The 24,100-nt window shown below is 39.2% G+C and overlaps 1 protein-coding gene across 1 annotated transcript in view; it reads right to left on the minus strand.

Annotated features, from left to right (window-relative positions):
• The window catches only part of ATXN7 (ataxin 7), a 64,693-nt gene that overhangs the window by 16,390 nt on the left and 24,203 nt on the right, over nucleotides 1-24,100 (minus strand). The gene's annotated exons all lie outside the window — the stretch shown is intronic.

The raw sequence follows: 24,100 nt of genomic DNA on the forward strand, positions 1-24,100 counted from the left end.
CTAGGCTTTGGAGAAACAATCAGAAAATTTTCCTTGATCACCTTCAGGCTTGTAATAATACATGTGACAGATATCAAAATATATTAAAGAAAGAAAACTGAACCATATTATTTCGCCCTCAACATAATCAGTGATGAGCTCAGCACTCTCAACACGCAGCATTTAGTAGTATCTGACCCAAAACGAATGCTTGCATTCTACACTAAACCTTAACAGATAAGGTCCTCCCTAAAAATCCTTGCATTTATACAACATCTTTGTTATTAGAAGGGGAAGAGCTGTATAGAGTTAGAAAGCTGTGAAAAGAGACTGTATTCCAGCAAACTGTCTGCACTCAGTGATTAGGGCATGCACTGAACTAACAGTTTGGAAAAATACAGTGACAGTTTGTGTGCAATTGGACTTACGGTTGAGCAAGAAATACATAAGCAGACTGCCAAAGCTCACAGAATATCATCACAAAAAGGGTACTGATAAGTTGAAATCTTTTCAAAAGAGTTTTAAAAACATTAAACACTCACTAGGCCACTAGTCTGGCTGTCAATTTCTGTGGCTTTAAAATCGTATTTTCCATTATTATTTTCACTAATCAAATGCAATGTGGAAGCTTCAAACTATACTATGTGGAGACTACATAAGACAACCATGAAAAGTAACTATACACCAATTTCTGACAAAATGGAAAAAAAAGGGGAAGGGATGTTTAGGAGAAGAAGAAAAAGAGGGAAGAAAAAAAAAGTAAAAAAGCTTCTCACCACTTTCGGTTACCACTTCTTCTTGTTTCATCAGTGTCTTAGTGTGTGAACACTTGAACTTACTGTGATTTATAACCTTATTTTTATATTAAAGTAACAGAAGATATCCTTTTATAGAAAAAGATTGTTTTTCATAAAATATACCTTTCTTTGCTATATGCTTAACAAAAAAATTTAAGAGTAACATCCTTAATTTTCAGCACGCTTTTCTCAGGCCTACATTTAGTTCCTAAGCTTTAGCAAACATTTAGCGGTGTTCACTCTCTTGATGCATCAATTAATAGCTTTGGGCAGCAAATAAGATGCACAGATCAAGTTTCAGAAACCCGTTTTTTTATGCTGCCTCCTTATGTAAGTACTGGGCAAAAAGTCAAACTGACCTGTGTCAGTGCTAGCCGAACCATCATTAAAAATGCAGCACGCCCATTCAAACACACACACTCAAGCTTAGCTCAAAGTATGTTGCAACTCCAGCTAACATTCAGAAAACCAGTTTTAACGTAGGTCAACTTAGGTATAAGAATTTAATTCAGACTGTGGAATTAAACGTGTGCTGATATAAAGCATAAAGGTAAGCTTTATGCTTATGTTACTATTAATACATCTGTTTCATCTACAGTATCGGTAYGATAAAAGTGCTACTTAGGACAAACTTTTCTTTCTTTCGTTGTAGCTGAGCTGCTGCTAGGCTTGTTTCGCTGTCAGTGGCTTGGCCTGCCAACTGYGTTACTATTCTGCTCAGACAAATCACCTCCTGGGCACACCCGTTCAAGGAAGGGCATTCCCAGTAAAGAACTAATACCCCTACCCGCAAAATTTTAAATTGCACACATTAGCCAGGCGGCCATTTACAGAAACGTATCGACAGCTATGCTGAATACGAACACCTCATTTGATATTTATTAACGAGTTAAGAGAGAGAACACTTCCAGTGTCACAGCGGTGCAGAGAGGCCAGCCCAGCTGTACGATGTCTGAAGAATGGGCAGAAGGGTTGGAGCGAGTCAAAAGAAATTAAAAACTCCAAGACTAAAATTCAGTAGCTGCTGWACAGCCTTATCTGTTAATTCCATTTGAGAAATCCTATAAACTAAGGTATTTTCTAAGTTAGGAGCCCTCCTCCTCCCTCTCCCCCTTTTTTTATTCCTGTTTTAATGAGATTGCTAAACTCTCTTGAATAACTGCTCAGCATCTCCCTCTTGTCTTCTGTGCTCACACCTAGCAGCAATTCAAATGTAAGATGCCAGAGTGTGCCCGATTACATGCCAGTTCAACAGGCACGTCTCCTCCAAGCAGAGGGGTATTTATATTCTCTTTAAAAAATACATAGTGATAATTAAACAACAGAAGTTTAGGGATGTCTGATCTAGATTATGAGAGAAGTCTAGGGAAAATTTAAGAGAAACATAGAAAAGCATCAGCTAGCATCTGATCTAAATGAATACGAGTAATTATTTTGTCTTCTTTTAAACAATCTTAGTCTGCAGAATTTGGTAAATATTTTCTACTTTTCACATCCAATATTGATAGCTGCATTAAAAAAAAGCATTTAAATTCTACAGAAATTAGTGGCTAAACTCTCCACATTCTAGACTATCTCCTGCTCACCAGTAAAGGACAGTAGATACATATTGAATATTTAAAAAGGTGAGTTTGTTATTAGCAAGTTTGGCACCCTGCTCACACAACACTGTAGTATCTGGCTGACATAACCAGGCTCTACATGCTCAGGGGAACTGTTTCCATCTAAGAAACAAAAACTGAAAGGAGCTGTGAAAAACAGAATTTTTATTTTGAGATTCTTATATCTACCTCAAGTGAATTCACAGCACTTGAGAAATGAGTTAACTATAGTCACACTGAAACACGTATCATTTATCTGGGGATAAAATTTGTTTGATGTCATGATGAATATTATTTCTCCACAATTCCTCTGGAAGACTAATTTTCTTTATGTTCTAATTTCTCCAAAAGGATCAGACTCACGACATGAACTAAGTACACAGTTCTGGAAGTGCATTTTAGGCAATAAATCTGGATTTGACCACAGGTGCCAGAAGTCCTCTGTGCTAAAAAGAAGGTAGTTTTTAAGACAAATCCCTCCTCTGCATTTTTTTTTTTTTTTTTTTTTTGCTGTTGTTTCTAGCTTAGGTCCTCAGGCAGCGCAGTCGTTTGCAAATTGCTCTGGGAGAGCACTTCATCACAGCTATAGATTTTACTGCAGCAGCCAACAGAAATCCCTGTTACAGCTCTAACCCCTCGCTGGCAGCGTGCAGCTGCCTGGGAGCAATCGCCCGCRAGGATCTTGACCCACTGCTCGCTCACTTCTTGCTGCTTCATTATCCCGCTCTAATCAGGGGGCCTAGATACCAAGGATTCTGCCTTAATCTTCCACCGAGGTCCCTTTAATCATCTGATCGGTTTTGTTTGCAACGTAAGTCAGGGTGAGGTCACTCCATCTTCAGTTGTGTTGCATGTAAACTTGCACTTTTAGCAGAATAGACAGCATCTACACAAAGCTGTATTTTTCACTTCAGCAAGAAAGTTATAGTAAAGAATATTCCTAGAGCAAAAGCTATTAATATGATAGATTATCAAGGTTTGTTTGGCACAAGCACAATCTGTCATGTCACTACAGGAAATTCACATAGAAGGGAGAAAAAAAAAGGCAGAAAGGACACTGCCTGCAACCAGTAGTTGTAACTATTGTTTATCACCCAGTGTTAGTCAAACCACAAAGAGAATCTGCCTGCTAGTCATGTGTGCTTCTGGTATTGCACTCAGAGGAAAACAACACTTCAGTGGGAAAAGAAAAAAAAAAGCCAAGGAAGTAGGCTATTTATATTACAGCACACCCAATGCAGCTTAGGGTGGCCCAAACAGCACGCGTTATGTAGCATGCGTTATGTTATTTTACGTATTGACATCGCTCACCACAGAAGTCTTCTTATCTTGACCAGAGTTCCTTGATATTATAAATAAATAGTAATAGGCATAAACTATTTACCTAGGAAGCAGGTTTGTAAAACATGCTTTACACATACCAAGCTTGCAGTACTGATGCAACCTACTGGCCTGCACTTCCTCACTTTAAAAAYATCCAGCACATCTGTAGCACAGAGGAGTTTGTATTGCCTGTGATTCGTATCACCACTTAAAGAGGAAATTAAGCCATCGTGATAAAACTTCACTGAAAATACACTTCTTTGGGGTGTTTTCTAAAATTCATTAAAAAGCAATACCTAAATGGTTTTGAAGCGTGTATGTTAAAACCCTAGGGTTCACCTCCACAACTTGGTATGGTAACACATTTACTTTGCCTAGCGGAGATTTAAAGTGTACTGGTTGTGTTTTTACAATACACCTCCACTACATATGTGCTGCAGCACTGCTCAGACAAAGACTGTCTTGTATTTATTTAAGCTGAGATGGTAATAACCAAAAAGATACAGCCACTTTCTTCAGGGCAAAAGACAGTTTCATTTAGGTTCAGGTCACACATTATAGAGCAAAAAATAACTACAGAGAAACAATTTTAAAAATTCCCTTAAAAATATTCTTTCAAATTAAAGCATTTCTGTGAGGCTTCAACTTAGTGAATGTCAGTGAAACATTTAGAATCTCCCACAGTGAGAACTCAGAAAATTATTTTCCACTCAAAAAAAATCTTTTGTCGAAGCCAAATAAAGCAGATACATCAAGAGCTTTCTAAATGCTGACCATGCTACAAAATATTTGTTAGCTTCTAGTATATTTTCACTTCTCAAATGAGGCCTATATCAACATGAAGTTTTAAATTTYGTCTGTTTTCTGCATCTTTGTTTAGAAGAAGTGTTTGGGTGTTACTTCCTGCTCTACTGTCYGCAGTCCCAATCAGGACTGAGGGCTCCTTGTTCCAGACATGAATTCCTAAAACATTCCCTTGTCAATCATTTCCAAAACACATACCAGAAATTTCCCTAAAGAGTATATAAAAGCTGACTAAGCTTTAATCAGGGTACACTGCATTTATTACGAAAATTCATGACTATAGAGAATGAGGGTTTTCTTACGATATCCTTTAGTTACAATATGCACAATTCAGAATGCACAAATTCTCATATATACAGATATTTGGTTTTCAGTGCATTATTCCAATAGTGAAATCCCTCCATATTAATTCACACTGATTTAAAACATAAATAAAACATATATGCATATTCATAATGGCCCAAGCAGACTTAATTATGCTTCTTCATGAAATCCAAACTTCAATGCAATCAAAAGCTACTGATTATTCTGAATGATCTATTTGTAAGAATACCTATTTATAATTAAGTTTCATGTATCCCATTTGCTATCAGTACAGAACTCCTAGATTGACAAAGGTTTCAATTCAGGTTTCATTTTGGTTTGTTTTCAAAAGCTGCTTTACCAGAGCACTTAATAGAGGAAACGAGAGCAAAGCTGGTAATCAGAATACATCCTCTGAGAAGTACTCTGGCTTTCCTCTTCCCCAGCCTTGCTGTGTGGCATTAAGTGTGCTACTTCATCTCTCCAAAGTTTCCCAAGATTTAAGTTTSAATTTTTGCAAATTATTTACTCAACTCCAAGAGGTGCTACGATGGTTAGTTAACCACATCCCTTTGAACATAAGCAGAACATAAGCGGTAGCTATGTTACTAGTTTGTTCATTCCATTAAAGCAAGTACTGAGAAGTACTGGCTGCTTTTACAACTATAAAAATCAATTGCTCTACATTCAATTTCTAAATATGTATTTATAATTTTCCTAGGGACTTACTTTCTACAACTGAAATCCACCCACAAATGCCAACTACTCAAAATATTTTAGATAAAGGAGTACAAAATTATGATTACATTCTGGTTGCTTTGGTTAAAGAAAAGAGAGGGACTGGTGGAAAAAGAGACCATTATCATTATTCAGATTCAGAATGCCAATTTCTATACTTCTAAGTTGTATTTCTAAAAGAAAACAATTCTGTAACCATAATTTAGGGTACTTAAATGATATATTTTAAATGACATAACTACAGCACAGCTAGAATAGTGCTATTATTCTCTAATATTATAGCACTAACTCAGCACGAACGGCCACCTCCACTATGAAACCAGCAGCAACCTTCCCTGCCCCAACAGATTGCTGCCAGAGAACGGAGAGCTCCCAGTAGATTGTAAACCATGTTATTAAGGATGCAGCAAGTTAGCAACACTAAAATCCATTTAAGAACATAATTTTCAAGTAGATTCCTCTCTTCCACTGTTTCTGCAACTCCCAATACACTACAAATGCTATTTTTCCAATTTTTTCCACGTATTAGTTACTAATTCATACAAAACCAATGCATTCACAGAGCGTGAGTTGTTCTGTAATCAAATTTCATAGGACTTAAGATTTTTCTTTAAATTTTTTTGCCCCTGAGAGACGTAAAATAACCTCTAAGGTGGGAAAATTCAGAGAGGCAGAACATTATATTGCATCCTTTGCTCAGGTAAACCCAAATGCAAAGGACATAACGTCTCAACAAGATTTGGGTGTAATATCCACAAACAACCTTCTGTATCCCTTCCTGAGCAACTTGACAAGAGGTAGGGAAGAAAAAAATAGATTTCTCGCCAGGGAATTGGCCCTAGACCTTTTGGTTGGTAGCTGTCTCATAAATCTGTCAAGCACCAGAATATAAATATTGCAAAGTTATTATGGACAGACAGTTGAGTGTCTCAGATGGTAACYGGGCCATGGAGAGATTATAATATCCACATCAGAGTACGCGAGCACTAATCCTGTATAGCCTGTTGATGACATGACAATACCTGCACTAYCTGATTAAAAAACAGGCATTGAATAAACCATATTTTTGCTATTAAAAATTATTTGACATAAATAAAGTAGTATTCACCACGATAACCAACAAAAGCATCAAACGAAAGTAGTCTGTACAGATCAGCAGTGTACAAAGATGCAGTAAGGGTCAAATTCCTCAAAAAATACAGTTGCAAAGCTGTTGTAAAAAATCTCATTTATGTTTAATCTGAATGATATTAAAAAAACATTTCCATTCTTCAAAATGAGCAAAAGCAAATTAAGAATACAACCATTATACCAAAGTTAAATAAAATGATTAGTGAACAGAAGTTTAATAAAGAGCACGYTGAAAGCATGAAAATGAAGAATTAAGGCAAAGACCACCTGATTTCTAGTTTTCCACCTCTGCCCTTTTTCTACTCAGAAAYTGGATTTATAACTATGCTACCCTGTTTTCCCCTTTCAGCATCAACAATACTACTTACAAGACCTTATCACATAATATTATTATAATACTGATGTAATATATTCATATGACTCCACATATTCCAATGCCTGTCTAGCTTTCATCTCGCTCACGCTGCGATTCTCACTACAACCAGGAATTTTAATATTTTCCCCTGTAGCTATTTCCTTACATGTAGCCAACTTTAGTCCTTGTATGCTGGTTGTCAGACTCAGCCCTCCCACAAGAAATCTGCTGAAGCTGAGAACTTTTTAAAAGCTGTTAGTGAACCAAAATACCAAGGGGCTTGTGGCCTTGCTGGTGATGCTGTAGAGGATCTCCACAAAAAAAGAAGAGAGAGAGAACAGAAGGAATGAATTTCCTGGACAGAGAAGTAAATATGACAGGATATATAAAAATAGTAGTGTCAAGTAAGTAAATCAGATTCTTTGATACAGTCATTAAGAAACAAGATAAAAAGACAYTGAATGCAAATATTTTTCTTATGCTCTACATGAATGACCGGTGAGATCTACACAATGTTAAAGCTTCRTGAGATTAAAAGATAATCACGCACATGGACACGTAGCACGAGCCACCGTGCCAAATACAATAGTCCCTTTTGCCCCTTTTCACCCTTCATGTTGGAGATGAAGAAATACCGCCCGACGGAGCTGAGCAAGAGCCTTGCCTTGCTACCCGCGCTCCGTCCCCAGTCCCCCGCACGCGGCCCGGCCCGGCCGGCGGGGCGGCAGCGAGAGGGAGCCGGCGCTATGGCCTGCAGCCTCCGCACGCAGCGCCCACCACTCGGAGAAACCAAAGTGTTTGGCGGGAGGGCTGCTCCCGCCGGTCGGCTAGTTCTGCGCTTCTCCGAGGTTTTCGGCAAAAGAGAGATTTTTAATTTAAAAATATGGCTTTGCAGGAAGAAAGGAAAATCAGCCTGTGGCAAGGYGAATCATCGTCTTTCATTAAAAATGTTTCCAGCGTTAACCAACTTTTCAAAATTTGAAATCTCTTGAAATATAAATGCTCAAGCTGCAACATCCATGCAGAATGAATTCCATACAGAAAATAAGCACTTCGTTTCCTTGTTTAAGTCAGGTCCTTAAATTATTTTAGTGATCTAATGTTTTTAGGCACTAATCATTTTTCAAAAGAATCATGACAGCTTATTTCATTAACACTACTGAAATATAATTGGCCTGAAATAATTGTTTTAGTATTTAAAGAACAGGCAACATATTTTCTATGTATTATTTAACACTTTACAACAGCATTAGCACAGTAAAGTCTCACAGAAATTGCTAACATAGTCAAACGAGGGCACGAACTTACTGTGCTTGCACAATAATGTTTTTCTTAAAAAAGGTTATTTAATCTGAACTTTGCTTTAAACGAACCTAGCAATGCTGTGATTCAGATGCATTAACCAAAAATACAACTGCACTTGATACGTTTGGGCTGTCACTTTATCTGCGATTTCCTCCCAAACTGAGATCTAACAAAAACCATCCTGCCCACAGTAAATTATCCACGTAGATCTGTAACAGAATTTGCCCTCTCATTTATTAATTGCATGGAGTGCACTCAGAAGACAAGTCCAAATAAGCAAGCTCCTAAATTTGTGTCTTTTAATTAATACTTTGATTAAAAGCTACTGATTTATCTAGAGGACAGACAAGATTGCAATCTACCACCTACATTTCTATTGCTGTTTTTCCCTTCAGCTTTCCCCATTAAAACTGTCTCTTCAGATCACTTTTTGTTTCGTTTTTTGATTTCCAGCGTCTGCAGRGAAACAGCTTCAGAACACACTATACGGCCTCCTCGGCACTTCCTGTGCCATCAAACCGCAGCTACCACGAGTGAGATACGCCCCCCGCGACGGTTAAGAAAAAGCGTTAGCTCCGGCTCTGGATGCCGGCGAGGTAACGCTCGCGCGTCTCCCCAGCCCGCGCTGCGGGGCCGCCCCGCTTCGGGCGCCGGCGGTACGAACCTCAGCCTCCTCCGCCAGTCGAGAGCAAACTCCGCTCCGGGCAGCTCCTGAACTTTGGCCAAACGGCTCCGGTGACATTTCGGGACGGCGCAAGCGGGTCGCCTGCAGCTCTTAATCGCTCGCGTTGAGATTACCCGCTCGGCCGGCCAGCCCGGCCGCGGTCGCCCCCGGCCCCGCCGGCCCCGCCGCCGGGGCTGCCCCGCGCCGCTCCAGCAAACCSGCGCTTAAAGAGCCGACAGAAGAGCCTGCTCTGCCTGCGGATCTTGCCAGCTACCCAGCAAGAAGCGAGGTTAACGCCTGGCCTGCGGAAGGAAATAGTAAACTTGCCTGTTATCTACACAGATTACCTAAACGTGCAACAGCGTCTATTAAAAATCGATTCTCTCCAAGTAGAAACCCATCCGGGTATTTCGATTTCAGCCTTCCGGCAGGGCTCCTGCGTTGGAAAGTTTAGGACACCGCTGTCTCCGTGCTGGGATCCGATTCCACAGAGACTGATCCTCCAGAGATATTAAAAATTTGACTCTTACCAAGTTACTAATTTCTGGGCAATAGCCTGACTAATCGCCTGGAAAAATTACAGTGCATTTGCTGACAAACAAGCACAGGAGAAAACAGAGCGTGGATTTTGCTCTTGTTTTAAATYACCATCATTGAAGCTGAGATTTCTGGCCTTTCCTCATTTACCAAATGACATTCAAATTCGTATTTAAAATCCAGCAATCACTTCTTCACTAAAACAAAACATTTGCCAAGAGGAAAGGCATCAGGCTTGGACAAATAATGTTGGTGTGTTTTTATTTCCTTTCCATAAAGAAAGGTTAAACAAAAACATGGAGCCCAAGCACTATTTCAGCTTTTTTTTTTAAAAAAAAAANAAAAAAAAAAAAAAAAAAAAAAAAAAAAAAAGGAATACATAGTAACCTGGAGACTACTATTCCTATTAACAAACTCAGAAACAATTATTAAACCTATTTATCATGTCTTACACATTTAGAGTACTCAACAGCAATCAGTTCCTCTTTTACTCTGAATTTCAAGAAAAGCTGGCAGCTCATTTCACCTATCCATTAAYTGTTAAGGACAAGTCAGGAATACACAGACATTTCCTTGGATTATGCTGTTTTTAAAACGTATCTCCTTCCATTTTTTAAAATTAGTACCAGAAGTATGCATGTTTCTGAAGGACTTGTTTCTTCTGCATACTATTCTATCTGACACCTATGATTAAAACTGGGTAAGTCTCCAACAATTTTAGAGGTCCACAAAATTCCTGACTTTAAACTGCTATGTGGGAAACCAGCRCCGATGGCCCTGTCTTCTTACCAACTACAATTTGTTTTTCCTTAGTCTTTGATTTAGTCTATTCTCATTTTAGGACCAAGAGAGTGAGTAACTGCTATTTTGTTGCTTGTTCCACAAATAAACTGACCAAGATCAGGCACTTTAATTCTAGCATGGAACAATGTAGAAAGTTGTTTTTCTTCAGATTTAAGAGYGGGGACAGAGAGTCCAATTGCTGAGATGCCCCCGCAGCCGCACGTCAAAGCAGGAGTCTGGAAAGGGATCGAGAAGCGTGACAGTACATTCACACAGGGACAAAACTGGACCTGACCACGGGAAGGCCATGCAACTGCTGTGAGAGAACGTAATGAGATTTTATGCTTTCTTGTATTATAGCAACATACAGATGCCAACTATCTCAATCTCTGCTGTTGGTTTATTTAATTATTTTCTGCTGTTCCTATACACCCAATGGCTAAAGGCTTTTAAGCAACTTTATATAGTAAATGTTCATGAGATTTCACCTTAAAACAGACAAACATATGTGACACAGCTCAACAACATTCTGAAAGTATATTCTGACAAACACAAGTAATTTTACTTAACGTACTTTAAAAAAAGTCWATGAAATTAATTTTGATACTAAATCTCCTAAAAAGTTTTATGTCTTATTTTCTAGAAACCCAGGAACAACAACAACATTATATTCAACATAAACACCCCTGTCACTCGGCCCAATATACAAAGACACCTATCCCCACCCACTCTGCTGCCCTAGCCCTGGGGAAAYGCCAGGGCTCCTGCTCTAAGCGTCAGCGCGCCCAGAAGCGTAAAGCAGGTAAGCAGGCAGGGGAGAAGGGGAGAGAAATGGTTTGGTATGTGTCACTGCAGCACACCTGAACTCCAGATCCTTGCTCTTGCAAGATCAGCTGGCAGAAGGACAATTTGAGCTGTGTTGAAACTACTGCAATGGAAGAAAGGTTGCTTCCTACAAATCGGGATAACACAAAGAATAGTACCAACCTCCTCCCTTCCTCCTTGCTTACTTGCTGAACACACGTAAGGACACGAAAAAATATTTACACTGTGTATGATACTATCATTATGTACACATATGCTATAGTTCCCTACTATGAGTGAGCAGAATATTAATAAATGCCCTCTCCAAAATCTACAACCTAAAGCATTCTACATATTTTGTATTGCAMAGAAAATTCTCTTTAAGATTGGCTAAAGAATTTTAAATTTCTTATTTACATTGTAATTGCTCTTCTGGTTTTGTAAGGAAAYGATGCAAATGACACCCTGCTGTCTCTCTTGGCACATATCTGTATTTTATGTTCCTTTCTTTGTTTTGAAATGATATGTTACTTTAATAAAATCTGAGAGCCGGACTGGCGGCGTCACACCTTTTCTCCCTCACTGAGACGAGGTCCTAAAGATGCTGGTTTGATTGCYAGCATCAAAATCAGCAGCTGGACTGCGAAGGCAGGACCTCTCAGTGCTCTTACTGAAGGCAGATCTGCAGCGGCCAGTCCCCACGTGCACGCTCCAGGCTGGCCGTGGCACGCATGGCTCTTGTTGAACGGGCAGGCTGAAAGAAAGGGAGTGGGGAAGGCAAAAGCATGACACGCTCAGGGCAGTAGGTGTTGCAAAGGGAGGGAGAGCGATGGCAAAACACAGGACAAAACCACAGACGATTAGGCTTCGTTAGCTCCGCTGCACATGAAGAAACCAGTTTATTCTTTCTAAAACAAATCCAGCAATCTTAGGCAGCAATTTCGCAATCGCTTGAAGCTGGCTGGCGCAAGCTAGTGCTGCCGCGGCGAGAAGCATTCCTGCCCTCTCCCCCAATCCCAGCCACGCGGCTCCAGCCTTCGCCCCTCTGCTCTCCCCAGAGCAAAGGGCAAACTGGGCAGCTTCAAAGACGGGACGCTCTCGCAAACYGCAGTGCCAAAGCTAGCGATTAACACACCAAGGACCAGCAAGTACTAAAAAGGGACCTGATCACAAAGAAAGCAACTTCCAGACAACTGGGGATGACCAAAAACTGGTTTGTGAGCTACAGTAATGACTATTTTGACTAAATCAGATAAGCTTTGAGGAGTATATAAGAAATTGAGATGCCCGAGAAATTTCATCCGATTAGGATCAACGCTGCATACGCTAGACTCGCGCTGCAGCCTGCTTAGGTTTATGCTCAGCGCTTTCCAAAATGATTTAGTTGTAAATATTTTGCTTTAAACAGATTGCTTGATTACTGGTTACTATTCTTATTCTTCCTGGAAGGAAGAGAATGACAGGCCTTGAGCCAAACAACTTCAAGTTGATCAATTGGGAACTCCAGTGTGGTCAYTTGGAAAACAGCCTTTGCCCCCATGGGGGTTGCACCAAAAGGACCTTGCCAGCAGTCAGAGCTAGACTTCTCCTGGCGTCACATCGGTGCATGATGCCACAAAACCACCCTTAGTAAACAGGGCAGCAAGATCACACCAAAACTACTGCTACTGACTTGTCTTTAAGGTCTGCTATGACTTTTTCCAAAGCCAGAAAAAGTACTCCAGTACCATCATGATTTAACTCCTAGCTCCTCTGAGCCACGAGACAACGTATTTTGAAATCAGTGTATTTTTAGCTTGAAAAGTTGACACTTTGCAAACATTTTGCACACTACAGAAAACACAAATATATCTGGCAAGATTTTTGGTGTCTTTTCTTTTCCAGATGAGAGCGCTTAGAAGCTCCTCAGGTTTTGGAAAAGCGGAGAGAATCCAGCAAAAAGTGAATTACTGAGTACAGAGGAACATCACAACAGCCTTGTTGGTGCACACTCAAGTAACAGCATGCTCTGCTGTTACACATCAGCTCTGCTTCCCATCAGCTCTGCTTCCATAACGTGCTTGGATATACCAAAATACAAAACATAAGTGTTACCCATACAGAACATGTACATACACACACACACACACACCAGGTAGAGCAATGACTGAAAATGCCTTATACAGACACTTGCACTATTTCCACAGATTAAAAATATATACAGAGTACATCAGATTTCAAGTTTGCAGCCATAGCTATCGTGGAACGCTGCCACTTGAACAACTGGTGCAGGGCAGAGAAAATCACAAGCAGCTCGGGAGCTAGTCAGTGCTTTCACAGCATTTTCAAAGCAGCAGCCGAACCACAGCTTCCCCACTTATGTTCCTGCAGCTACAGAAAACGAGCAACAGACACGGTCCTAAAGGTCAGCAGCTACGAACACTGATTGATCTTACAGAAATCATGGTGGACACGGAAAGTATCTGCGCACTACTAAAATTAAGTGATAATGGCTGATATGCTCAATCTGTGACAATCGAGATGTGAGTACCAAGTCTTACAGTATTATACGTGCATATAAACTCACACTATTTCTATGGCTATCAAAGTAGACATGAGTATTTTTAGAAACTGGCTGTTTGATGGCTTCGTGACCCACACGATGACCTTTGGMCAAAGAGTATACGGCACTAAGATGAGTAGGAGACTGAGTAGTGGTGGTTTAAAACCTTTCCTCTGATCTTAGAGGCTAGGAGAGGGCCAATGTGGTGTGCTTCCAGGCATAAATAYGGTGAGGTGAGGTTTGCCATAGCCTGGCAACCAAAAAGAAACCAAGGAAAGTGAGCAGCAGCCAGTCCCACACTAATGATGGAAAGGACCTGAGCAGTACTGCGAGGCTTCTCATAGTGATCTAGAAATGTAAGAGAAATGAGAACGGTTACATCATTAACTTCACCCCAACAAAGCTAAGAGTTAAAGATGATCAAAATGTTCAGCCTACAAACTCAAATCAAAATTTCAGCCACATAATAATAACACAGATAGAGCCAATCCTACTCCTAGCAAGGAGAAAAATCATAAATTCCAAGCAAATATCTACAGCCATTAATGAACAGCTTTTAAAGCTATAGAAGTGTATTATACAAAACTTCCCATCYGTGCAAAACGACAGCTACAAATAATCTGCATCATTTGGAAAGTTTCAGACTTAAAGGCACCAAGGCTGCTCTGAAAGGGAGTACATCTTCTACCTAATCCAGGGAATTCGCTGCTGCATACCACAAAAACCAGAGCTGCTTCCGACATCCAAGCACGATAAAGCAGGTCCTGTGCAACCTGTGGGGTCACACGTGGAGGCACAGGGCAACACTCTTCCTCCTCTGCCTGGAGGAGGAAGAAAATCCTGTACGGTAAAAACATATGAAGATGATCTGTCTAAAAGACAAGACTTCTTTGCAACTTTAAAAACCACTGAAAATGGTGAGTTTAATATCAACCTTCATATCAACTCATTATCTGGGGAAGAGAAAGTGGAAAAGAGGGCAAGAATCTCTTAATGTCACTTCTTTCTTTCTCTGCTCTGATGCAATTTGGGAAAACAAGTTAAAATATAGGTGCAAACCTTGTGAACAGCAGTGCTCTCAGAAATTGCAGAACTTATATGATGCAGCAACAGTAGGCAAAACTTATCAGTTTATATATTAGACACATTGATTTTTTCTTCCCTCACCTCATTTTGCTCATTTTGTTCAAAAGATGCACCTGTTGCCCTACTGCACAACTGGAGGAACACCCACACCCACAAAACCTACATATATTATAGGGTAAAAATAATGCAGTTCTCACATAGAAAATCAAGATGATTTTGTTTCATCAAGAACAAATAGGATTTAGAAACATATATAACGTTACTGTCTCAGTTAATGATGGTCTACTATTCAACAGGAATAGTACTACAGACTTGTATCAAATTCCGTATTTATCTGTTTGCTATTTTCCACATCTTGAAAATWAGTTTGTAATTATTCTTAAGTTTCACAAAATGCATCGCTTTGTAATCTTTTACCAAGTGGCATACTGTCTGGACACTCAGCTTTTACAGAGCTGGATACTTAACTAGCTAATCTAAGACTGCTATTAAAAAAACTGTCTAAATCTTTGTTACAGGCAGACACAACACAGCATTAGGGAATCTGAATGGACTTCAAGGCCATTTACTCAGATAAAATATTTCAGTGCTAAACTGAATTGAACCTAATGAGAAGCTAAAAATATTGGCATAAGTTTTGCTTGTTTTGAAAGTGAATTTCAGCCTGCAATTTACACTTAAGAAAGTTTTTTTTATGTAAATCATATGGTTATTGATTGCCATTTATCAATAAGCTTATGGGCTTCATTATATTCAAAGTGTTATATGCTCCCTCTTCTGGTAATACCTTTAAAACAGTTTCCAGACATTTCCATCAAATGTTAGATTTTCTAAGTATATCATATTAAAAAAAAAAAAAAAAAAAAAAAAGTCCTATTGATTTCTTCCAGTTTGGCACGAATTACTTTATCCCAAGTTTTTCCAAAAGTTTGACTTTCACATACTTCTGTGGTTACCGTTTTGTGTGCTATTGCCATAGGAGAGAATAGAGCTCTCAAACTGTCTACTTTTCCTCAGACAGCAGGTGAAGGAAGTTCCTACAAAACATTGTTTTTATGTAGGCCCAGCAGAGAAAACTTTCTTCTATCCAGTACGCTGCCTGGTTTCCTCTCCACTTGTAGGAAACTGGCAGATATTCCTCTTCCTGCTTTACCACAAAAGCTGTGCAAAAGCTACATGCACTTCCTAGGTATCTGTAACTCTAAAAAACTTACACTATAGCAAATGAGAATTTCTTGAATACATTTAAGAAATTGTGAAAAAGCAATAAAAGGGATGCAAGGAAAACAAGTAAAAGGAGACATATTCGTAAGAGTGCACACGAGTACATATACCCATCCAGGTCTGCGATGGTCACTGCCCGATAAAGCTTGGAGAGGTGTCCGAAGTAGGACATCACTGTTTCCCCCCACCAATATGTGCAAAAATCAAAAAATGCCGTGACAATGCACAAATCACAAATACACACTGCTGCCAAAACATTAAGAAAAGAAGAATTAGGCTTTTGTTTGCTTCATCTCATTAAATCCCTCCTCCTTTCTTCTCATTTCTTATGTTTTCCCCCCAGTACAYAGTACTATGACCAGCAACTTATTTCATACTCCCTTCTATGAGGCTATTCTCCCCAACTTCCTTATTTAGCTTTCTTATTGTAGTCACCTCTTTCTTTTATATATATTTTACTTAAGTTCTTTGTTTTACATTTCCCTTTTCAGCTATTCCCATGTGTTCTCTCTTTCCTCTCCTCTCCTCCTTGGACAGATGGAGGCATACAGGCACACACATTGCAAACCACTTAATTCTAGCTCTACYGAATAGTTCTGGCAAAGACCTGACCATCCTGCTAGTGCAGAGCTGTGCACTGCGTTGTCCTTTCCCTTTCACAACCCCAGTACAGCTCTTACCCCTCTTCCCAGTAAGTGTTGTACAATGGCAGGAATGGGATCTTGGCAAAAAATTAAGTAATTGATGGATATTGCTGAGATTTCCTATCCCTAATTGTAGTGCACTCACAGACGAAAAGATAGTATCTGCAAAGCTGCTCTCTTCTAAATGTGGCTGCTGTTTGGAAGATGGTTGGTGGGATGAGCAGATACAATCTGTGCAAGCTGAAACTACACACCTCCACAAAAATAAATTTATTTTCTTCTTGATAGTTCAATACTCAACATTGTTTTCAAATCTTCCTAGAATATTTTTCCTTGGAATTGCCAAGTGCTGTGGCCATCACCTGAGGTCTGCAGCTCTTGGAATAATCCACACAGTTCATGAGAACACGTTCTCTCCCCTCCAAAAAAACAAACAAGGAAGTCCTTTAAAATATCTAATTGATTTGCATTTGTTTTATTTGTTTTAATTTTTGAAATTAAAAAAGTTTGAAATTACTTAACAGCACACATTGGAGGCTCTAATCTACACCTTCCCACCTCTCCTTTATGACAGCAAGAATCTTGCCTTTTTTTTTCCTTTTTTTTTTGGACTCTGAATCAGGCTTCTTCCACCACAACAGGTTGCAGCCTCATTCTTCTGTACTCAGTTTTGGGCTCTTTGCCAAAGGCTGCGTGTCCATGGCCTGCCCTCTCAACACATGCCACCTCTGCTGGCRGAGGGCCAGCTTGAAGGAGTGGTTAGGAGTCAGAAAAAGCCCTTTTAGCTGGGAAGCAAACCTTCCTAGGATGAGTAGCAGAGCTGCCTTTTCTGAATCTACAGAAAATCTGAAATGAGAATTCTGAGAACTGTGTTCTGTACCATGTACTAAATTAATTTCGGATGTTAAATTTAAGACTGACTTTTAGATCTATTAACTCTTTCATTGTGGGTCATTTTTAAACTTTATGCAGTTATTCCAGCTAGCTTCTTCCAAAGTGAAACCGTTGTCAAATATACTCAACAAGCTAGTTTTATTAGAATTGTTTTTTCTTTTCAGATCTTACTCAACTCTATTGATCACCATACTAACCTTCTCCCTCTTGCTGAGCAAGTATTTTTGTAAATGAGAGCAAATATGGCACTGTTTCCTCTTTTCCCACAAAGATAAGCATCTTGGTTTTCTTTCTTCCCACTTATTCTCCCCCCGCCCTGTTGACGTTTATCTTGAAAAGGAACCCGTCTGCACACGGCCTCCAATCTTCAGAAACCTGGCAAGGAGATCGTTCTGCAGGAACAGGATTTTCATACAACACTTGTATAATTTTACACATTAGCCTTGTTTGAGAATACTTCAGGCTTTCAGCGAGAATGGAATAAAAAAAATTACTCGTAACATCGGTTACAGGGTAAGCAAGAAACTGAGCAATGAATTTCCTTACTTTTTTGAAGTTGAAGTTGAACACTATCTTGTTTTGTTACCTGATACTTTAAAATGCTTTACATCTTCAACAAAAGCGTGACAACTGCTTAACCTCCCTCAGTTTTCATGTAATAAGCAAAGACCACAGCTATTAGGCTTACAGAAGTAACCTTTCACATATGAACTGTTGGTGATGTTACAATCAAACACAACATATAACTTCATTATTCCTTAAAAACTGCACAGCAGAACTGTTTGTTATTTTTAACCCCAACTAGCATATTTGGTATTCAGCTAATTCAGCTAATAACTAAAAAGTTAGTTGAAGCAGTTTTCTGAAATGAATCTTGTGTTGACCTCTGAGCCCATTTCCTTCTGGGAATATGCCAAGATGATTCTTGCAAAAGCTACAGAATTTCACATCTCTCTGCCAAGAAGAAATTAAACTATTTGTTGCTGGATCCAGAGACTAAAATCCAACCACTGGAATCTAGACTGTGTGAACTACTGCAGGGGGACTGTGTGTTTAAATAGAACCTGCCGAAGCTGCAAGTGATAATTTATTAAATCATATATACTACTGTGGGCCATAATATGCCAAATGCCACCTGTGCACGTTTGACACTATGCTTGGCAGATTACCTTGGCACATTGTGACACATCAGACAGTACAGAAGTTTCATTTTGGTTATTAGACTACCACAGAAGATTACTGATACCAAATGAAATCGCTATGATTTATACAAAACATTTTTATACTGCTTAAGAAAGTCATTAGTGAACAGTGGACGCTTAATTACTGAAACAAATTGCTCGCTGCCAAAAGGATGCAGGCCATAACGAAGGCTTATCCCTCCAAAACACAGATGAGCTCATGCAATCTCCTACAAGAAAAAAAAAAAAAAAACACAACAACAACAACAAAAAAACCACCCAGCAAAACCTACCAAGCAACAAACTCCCCAAACCTCAGGTCCAACGGCTTTGGAACAACACTCAGTACATTCCTTTCTTTTCCTATCTACTTCAAATGCTGCCTTGTACAGACACTTTATCTTTGACTTCGTAATACTTGCTGAACACCCTCTCTATTCTACTGTAAACAAGCAACATTCGCAGAATTTCAAACAATAAAAATATTAAAAATATTAAATACTAATTCCAGATTCTCAGATACATTTACTGCTGTCAAATTCTACGTGTTAGAAAGAAGGTATGACACATTTATGTTCAATTCACAGTGCATCAAAAGAAATCCAGTATACTATGTTATACTGCAGGGACTGTAATACTTAAATTATATGCAATATAATACTCAAAATACAACTGCTTATTATCAGGGATAGCTAATGGATCATTTATCCTAATTAAAAATCACAACCAATATTAGCTTTGCAAACACTGGGTACTCTCAAAATTCAAGCACTTAACACCAACAAAAACCTATGACTAGCCAAAGAAGTAAAACCCACTGAGRAGAGGTGGGTGCAAAACAGGTCGAGGGAGGAAGGAGTAAGGGTAGACTACATGGAGGTGACACTTGAGAGACTTGTCTCGAATCCGTGCAGGAAGTCAGCCCGTGTGACCAAGGTGAGCATGCAGCTTTCTCTGCCAGCAGGTCTGCCCTCTGTCCATCAAGGCTGCGCCTAACACTGCATGCCGATCTCTCCTGTTCCACCTCCAAACTCAGAACCTCCTAGAAACAATAAGGGCGCATAAACCCACYTACGTTATCCTTCCTTTTCTGAATCATACACTTTAGGCTTAAAAAGAACAGTGAGCAGAAACTGAAATGCTTAGATTTCCCACCAGCTCACAGAACAGCAGACACAAAGCTCAACAGAGCAATTATTTGCCTTTGTCACTGCATGCCAAACCTACGAAAGGCAATCAAAACACTGGACATATCTTTTTAATGACTCAACAGCCTGATACTGTATCATTCTCTCTTTCCAACACTTATTCTATTAATGGTTTCCATAATCACTACATGACTTACAAACGCTATTCRTGCAAGTTTTACAGGTAAACTTGATAACGCTTTTATTTCTGTTGTTGAGAATTATAACCCCACTTTGTATTTATGGAAACTAGGGCACAGAGAAAACAAGCCCCTTTGGATGGGGAAAAAAATACCAAAGGAAAAAAGAAACAGGAGAGAAGAAACCCCACCTCTCTAGACCAACAGTACTTCACTTCCACGCTATTGAGCTACATCCTCCCTCCTTTGCTGCAAACCAGTCCAGCTGGTGAAGAGAAGCAGCTCTCTTCAGAGAGTAGGCTGATGAACAGAAGAGATGGGAAAAAGTGGTGAAAGGACTTAAATACTGCCAACAGGTCATGCAGCCCAACGACCACATTACTCCAGGGCTTCCACGAGCAAGCTGAAAGAACTGTAGCTGTGGTTTCCACGAAGACCAACCCTTTGCTGCAGTACAGGAACCACATACAGCATGTTTTTCATGGGAAAAAGAGAAGGGAGATAAAAGGAACAAACATCAGTTCTAACACAGGTGCATTCTGCTAGCTGTCAAGGATGTAGTCCTAAGCAGTGTGATGGTTAGAAATATGACAGAAAGCAAAGTAATTTTTACAGCAAGAATTAATGGAGTAAGAGAGGAATCTGTAGGGCCTTAAGAAATGCATCCAGTTGAAATGTAGTGTATATATTGCATGGAAATTGGAGAGGCAGACACAGGATCATCAGGACAGTCAACTGGAGAAAAACACTGTTTTTCAGAATAGATCACCATGATTTCATGTGCTTCATTGGTGAGACCAAGTACTAGCACTACCCCCTGCCAGAAGTATAAAATTAGCTATTAGACTAGAAGAAACCAAGCTGGATATAATAGAAAAGAAAAAGACTCTAAGAAGTTACTCTGTAGACTAYGAAATTTTCTAGTGCTCTCGATAAAAGAAGTATCACAAGTGGTCTCCATACATCTCTTCATATTAGAGTTCTTTTAAAAATTGCTGATAGATTTTATAACCTCTCACATGGTGTTATACATACCAAATGTGTTACTGAATTTTGCCAGATTCGATGGCCAAATTTGGACCAATATAGTATAGAATAAATGAATAAAATAGCAATCAATATCCCTTAATACATGCTTAGWTTGGCTCAAAATTAGAATTTAATTTTGAATTGATTAATATCTTTTAGTCACATAAAAATGTGAAATATAGACATTTCTGTTATTTGATTTGTATCGAACCGAATTCTGAATAAATGAAACATTCTAGTAAAAAGGCTAAATATTCTGATGAATAAAGTTACATTCACATTATTCCTGACAGCATGTAGTCTGAGGAAAAAAGCTAGCATGTGTCCTACAGTGCACTTGCAACCTACCCAGTTAAGTAGTTTATCACAAATATGATTTGGAAGAAATTAATTAGCTCATTAGGTACAGCTAATAGTTTTGTCAAAGTAAGGCTAAACAAAGTGACATTTTAAAAGCACATGTTCTACTTCAGAAAACAAAATCCCACATGGCCAGTTTCAAAGAACACCAAGTACAAGCAACACATACACCAAAAGTTGTATAATATTTTAAGAGATTACCATTTCCCTGGTAGTATTTAAAAATAACTTTAAGAGGCTTCGAGAACACTACAAAAAAGCACAGCTTTATTGATTCACTGTAATTTTTCAGCACTTGTTCAGATAATTGCTTCTTTCTAAATCCCTGAAATAAAGCCACAAATAAAGGACCTAATTCAGAGAAAACTGACTGACAAGTCCAAGGAATTTTTTATTGTCTTTTTATCATGAGAATGTATTTTCTGTTTTAAAAGAACCTTATGTTTTCAGGTCTTCAGCAMTTTCCTTCTCTTAGAGTACACTGGGTACAAATGTATATTAGTAATCAATGATCTGTTTGTAATATTTATCAGCTTTCACAAATAATTTGCTAAAATGAAGAAAAAACTGTGCAAGGCTTTCAAGAATGTGAATACTGATGAAAAAAAAAAGATAGCTAGCTTTATGCAGAATCACGAAGTCAGCCCCTCTTACCTTTTTGAGGCTATTAGTTTAGCAAAGTAAAACCTTTTAATAATTTACACTCCACCCAGCCCTGTTTTTCTCATCAAAACGACTCTGCTGTTTCCTCTCGCAGTTCTAGGCACTTGTTTAGCGTCTTTATTGTTTGTAAGAGGCTTAAGAAACACTAAGAATAACCTTGTCATTTCCATCCCTTCCTTCTACGTTTCTCTCAAAGCRCCAATCTATCGCTGATAGCTCTACGTTACAGAGAAGGATTTTCAGTATTTTGAAAGGGTACTTCAGAGATCATGCTCCTACAATGTGTGGGGGATACAGAATGAGAACATTAAACTAGTACTTCTTTAATCTTTTCAAAATATTTTCCATACCTTTATTATGTAATTCTGTCTTYGCTCTGTTCCTTTTAAGTGGCAAGTAATGCTTACCAAAGAGTCTGAATTAACAGCCTTCGCATAAAATAAATTTATCATAACAAGCTTAATACTGATAAAAGTAGCACTATGACACCCAATGCTTTCAATTTCTGTGGTCAAGAAGCAATGTTGTGCCTATTCAATACTTGAACTGTTTCTTTGGTCTGTTCACACAGCTGTCAGGCCAACAACTACGATACAGGTTCCTGTAACATTTCTCACCTGTTTGTGAGAAATCAGTTGGAGACCACCAACCGATTTCAGAAAGACACCCCAAACAATCTGCAGATACTGAGAGCTCTCCATCACCACCAACCTGAGCCAGTTCCCTAACAGTGACCTTGAGACAGAAGATTCAATATGCCAACAATGCCAAACTGGGTACTGTCCAGTCCTCCCCCATAAATTTATTTTTAACTGTCAGAATCAATTTAATATGATATTTTAGAAGGACTTATCGCACATCCCAAACTGATACTCAGTGACAGGTGAGGAATCAGACTGGCAAGGGGTGGACTTGCTCTTGGTTGATACAAAGGCTCACAGCAACTAGAGGAAGAGAAACGTATGCCCGTCTAGCCTCCCAAGAGCTCTAGAGACTTAAGAATTTTTATTATTATGATTATTACTGCCATCCACAAAGTAACACGGAAACTAGCTCCAATTATGTCATTGTATCAGACATATCAGTCAGTTATATCAGACTCTTCTGTGAGTCACTCTGTGCAACRCAGTCCAAGAAATCCAGCAGCAAGGGTAGGAACATAATCCATAAAGCACAACCATACCAAAAAAGCAAGAAGGGAAAGGCAGAAAAGGATAAAAAGCGCATCCTCTGCACAGCATGGGAAGACCCTTTCGCAGTCTCCAGCAAGCAGCAGAAGMGAGCATGTCTTTTCTTGCCAAGAGGATAAGATACAGGCAAAAATACTCCAATACAAAAAGGGGCTCCCCACCCATATCCAGCACGTTCTACCCTATTCCGCACTGAGGCAAGCAGTAGGTGTACTGGGCTATGAGAAAGGGAAAACATACAAATATGTACGTGTGGAAGGAGAACGAAGTAATTCAAAAGATGCTTTGTCCATCTTTTGTATTAGTGCTTGGTTAGAAACCACCTCCTGAATTTCCCAAGAAACAAAGCTGAACACCAAAAACCTCCTATTCCRCCACTGATATGAAATTGTCCAAGATTAATTTCTAGTCTTAAGAGAAGTCAGGAAAAGGAGAACTGCCTACCTCCATCAGATACATTCTTTGGGAAGTAACAGAGCACTTGAACTTGTACAGCGCTTCGCATTTTCTCAGTCCTCTATAAACACTGGCTAACACTAACCAACACAAGAGCTTCCTACCATAGTTTATATACAAAATCATCTGACCATTAAAACAAATGCAAATTGATACTTCTCAAAATAAATAACCTTATTGCTCCTTTCAAAGTGTACTATGTTTGAAAACTGTTTGCTCCTTTACAATGAAATCTGTAAGTTCAGCTTTTAGCTCAAGTCCACAGCTCACACTGCAACAGAACCCTATGTAAAACAATCAGGATAAATGGCACACACAAACACACTACACAAACTGTCTGTGAAATACACTATGTATATGCCAGTTCCAAATGGAACTGT

This window comes from Rhea americana, unplaced genomic scaffold (assembly GCF_003343005.1).
Source record: "Rhea americana isolate MKP2758 unplaced genomic scaffold, rheAme1 scaffold_16, whole genome shotgun sequence".
Lineage (NCBI taxonomy): Eukaryota > Metazoa > Chordata > Aves > Rheiformes > Rheidae > Rhea > Rhea americana.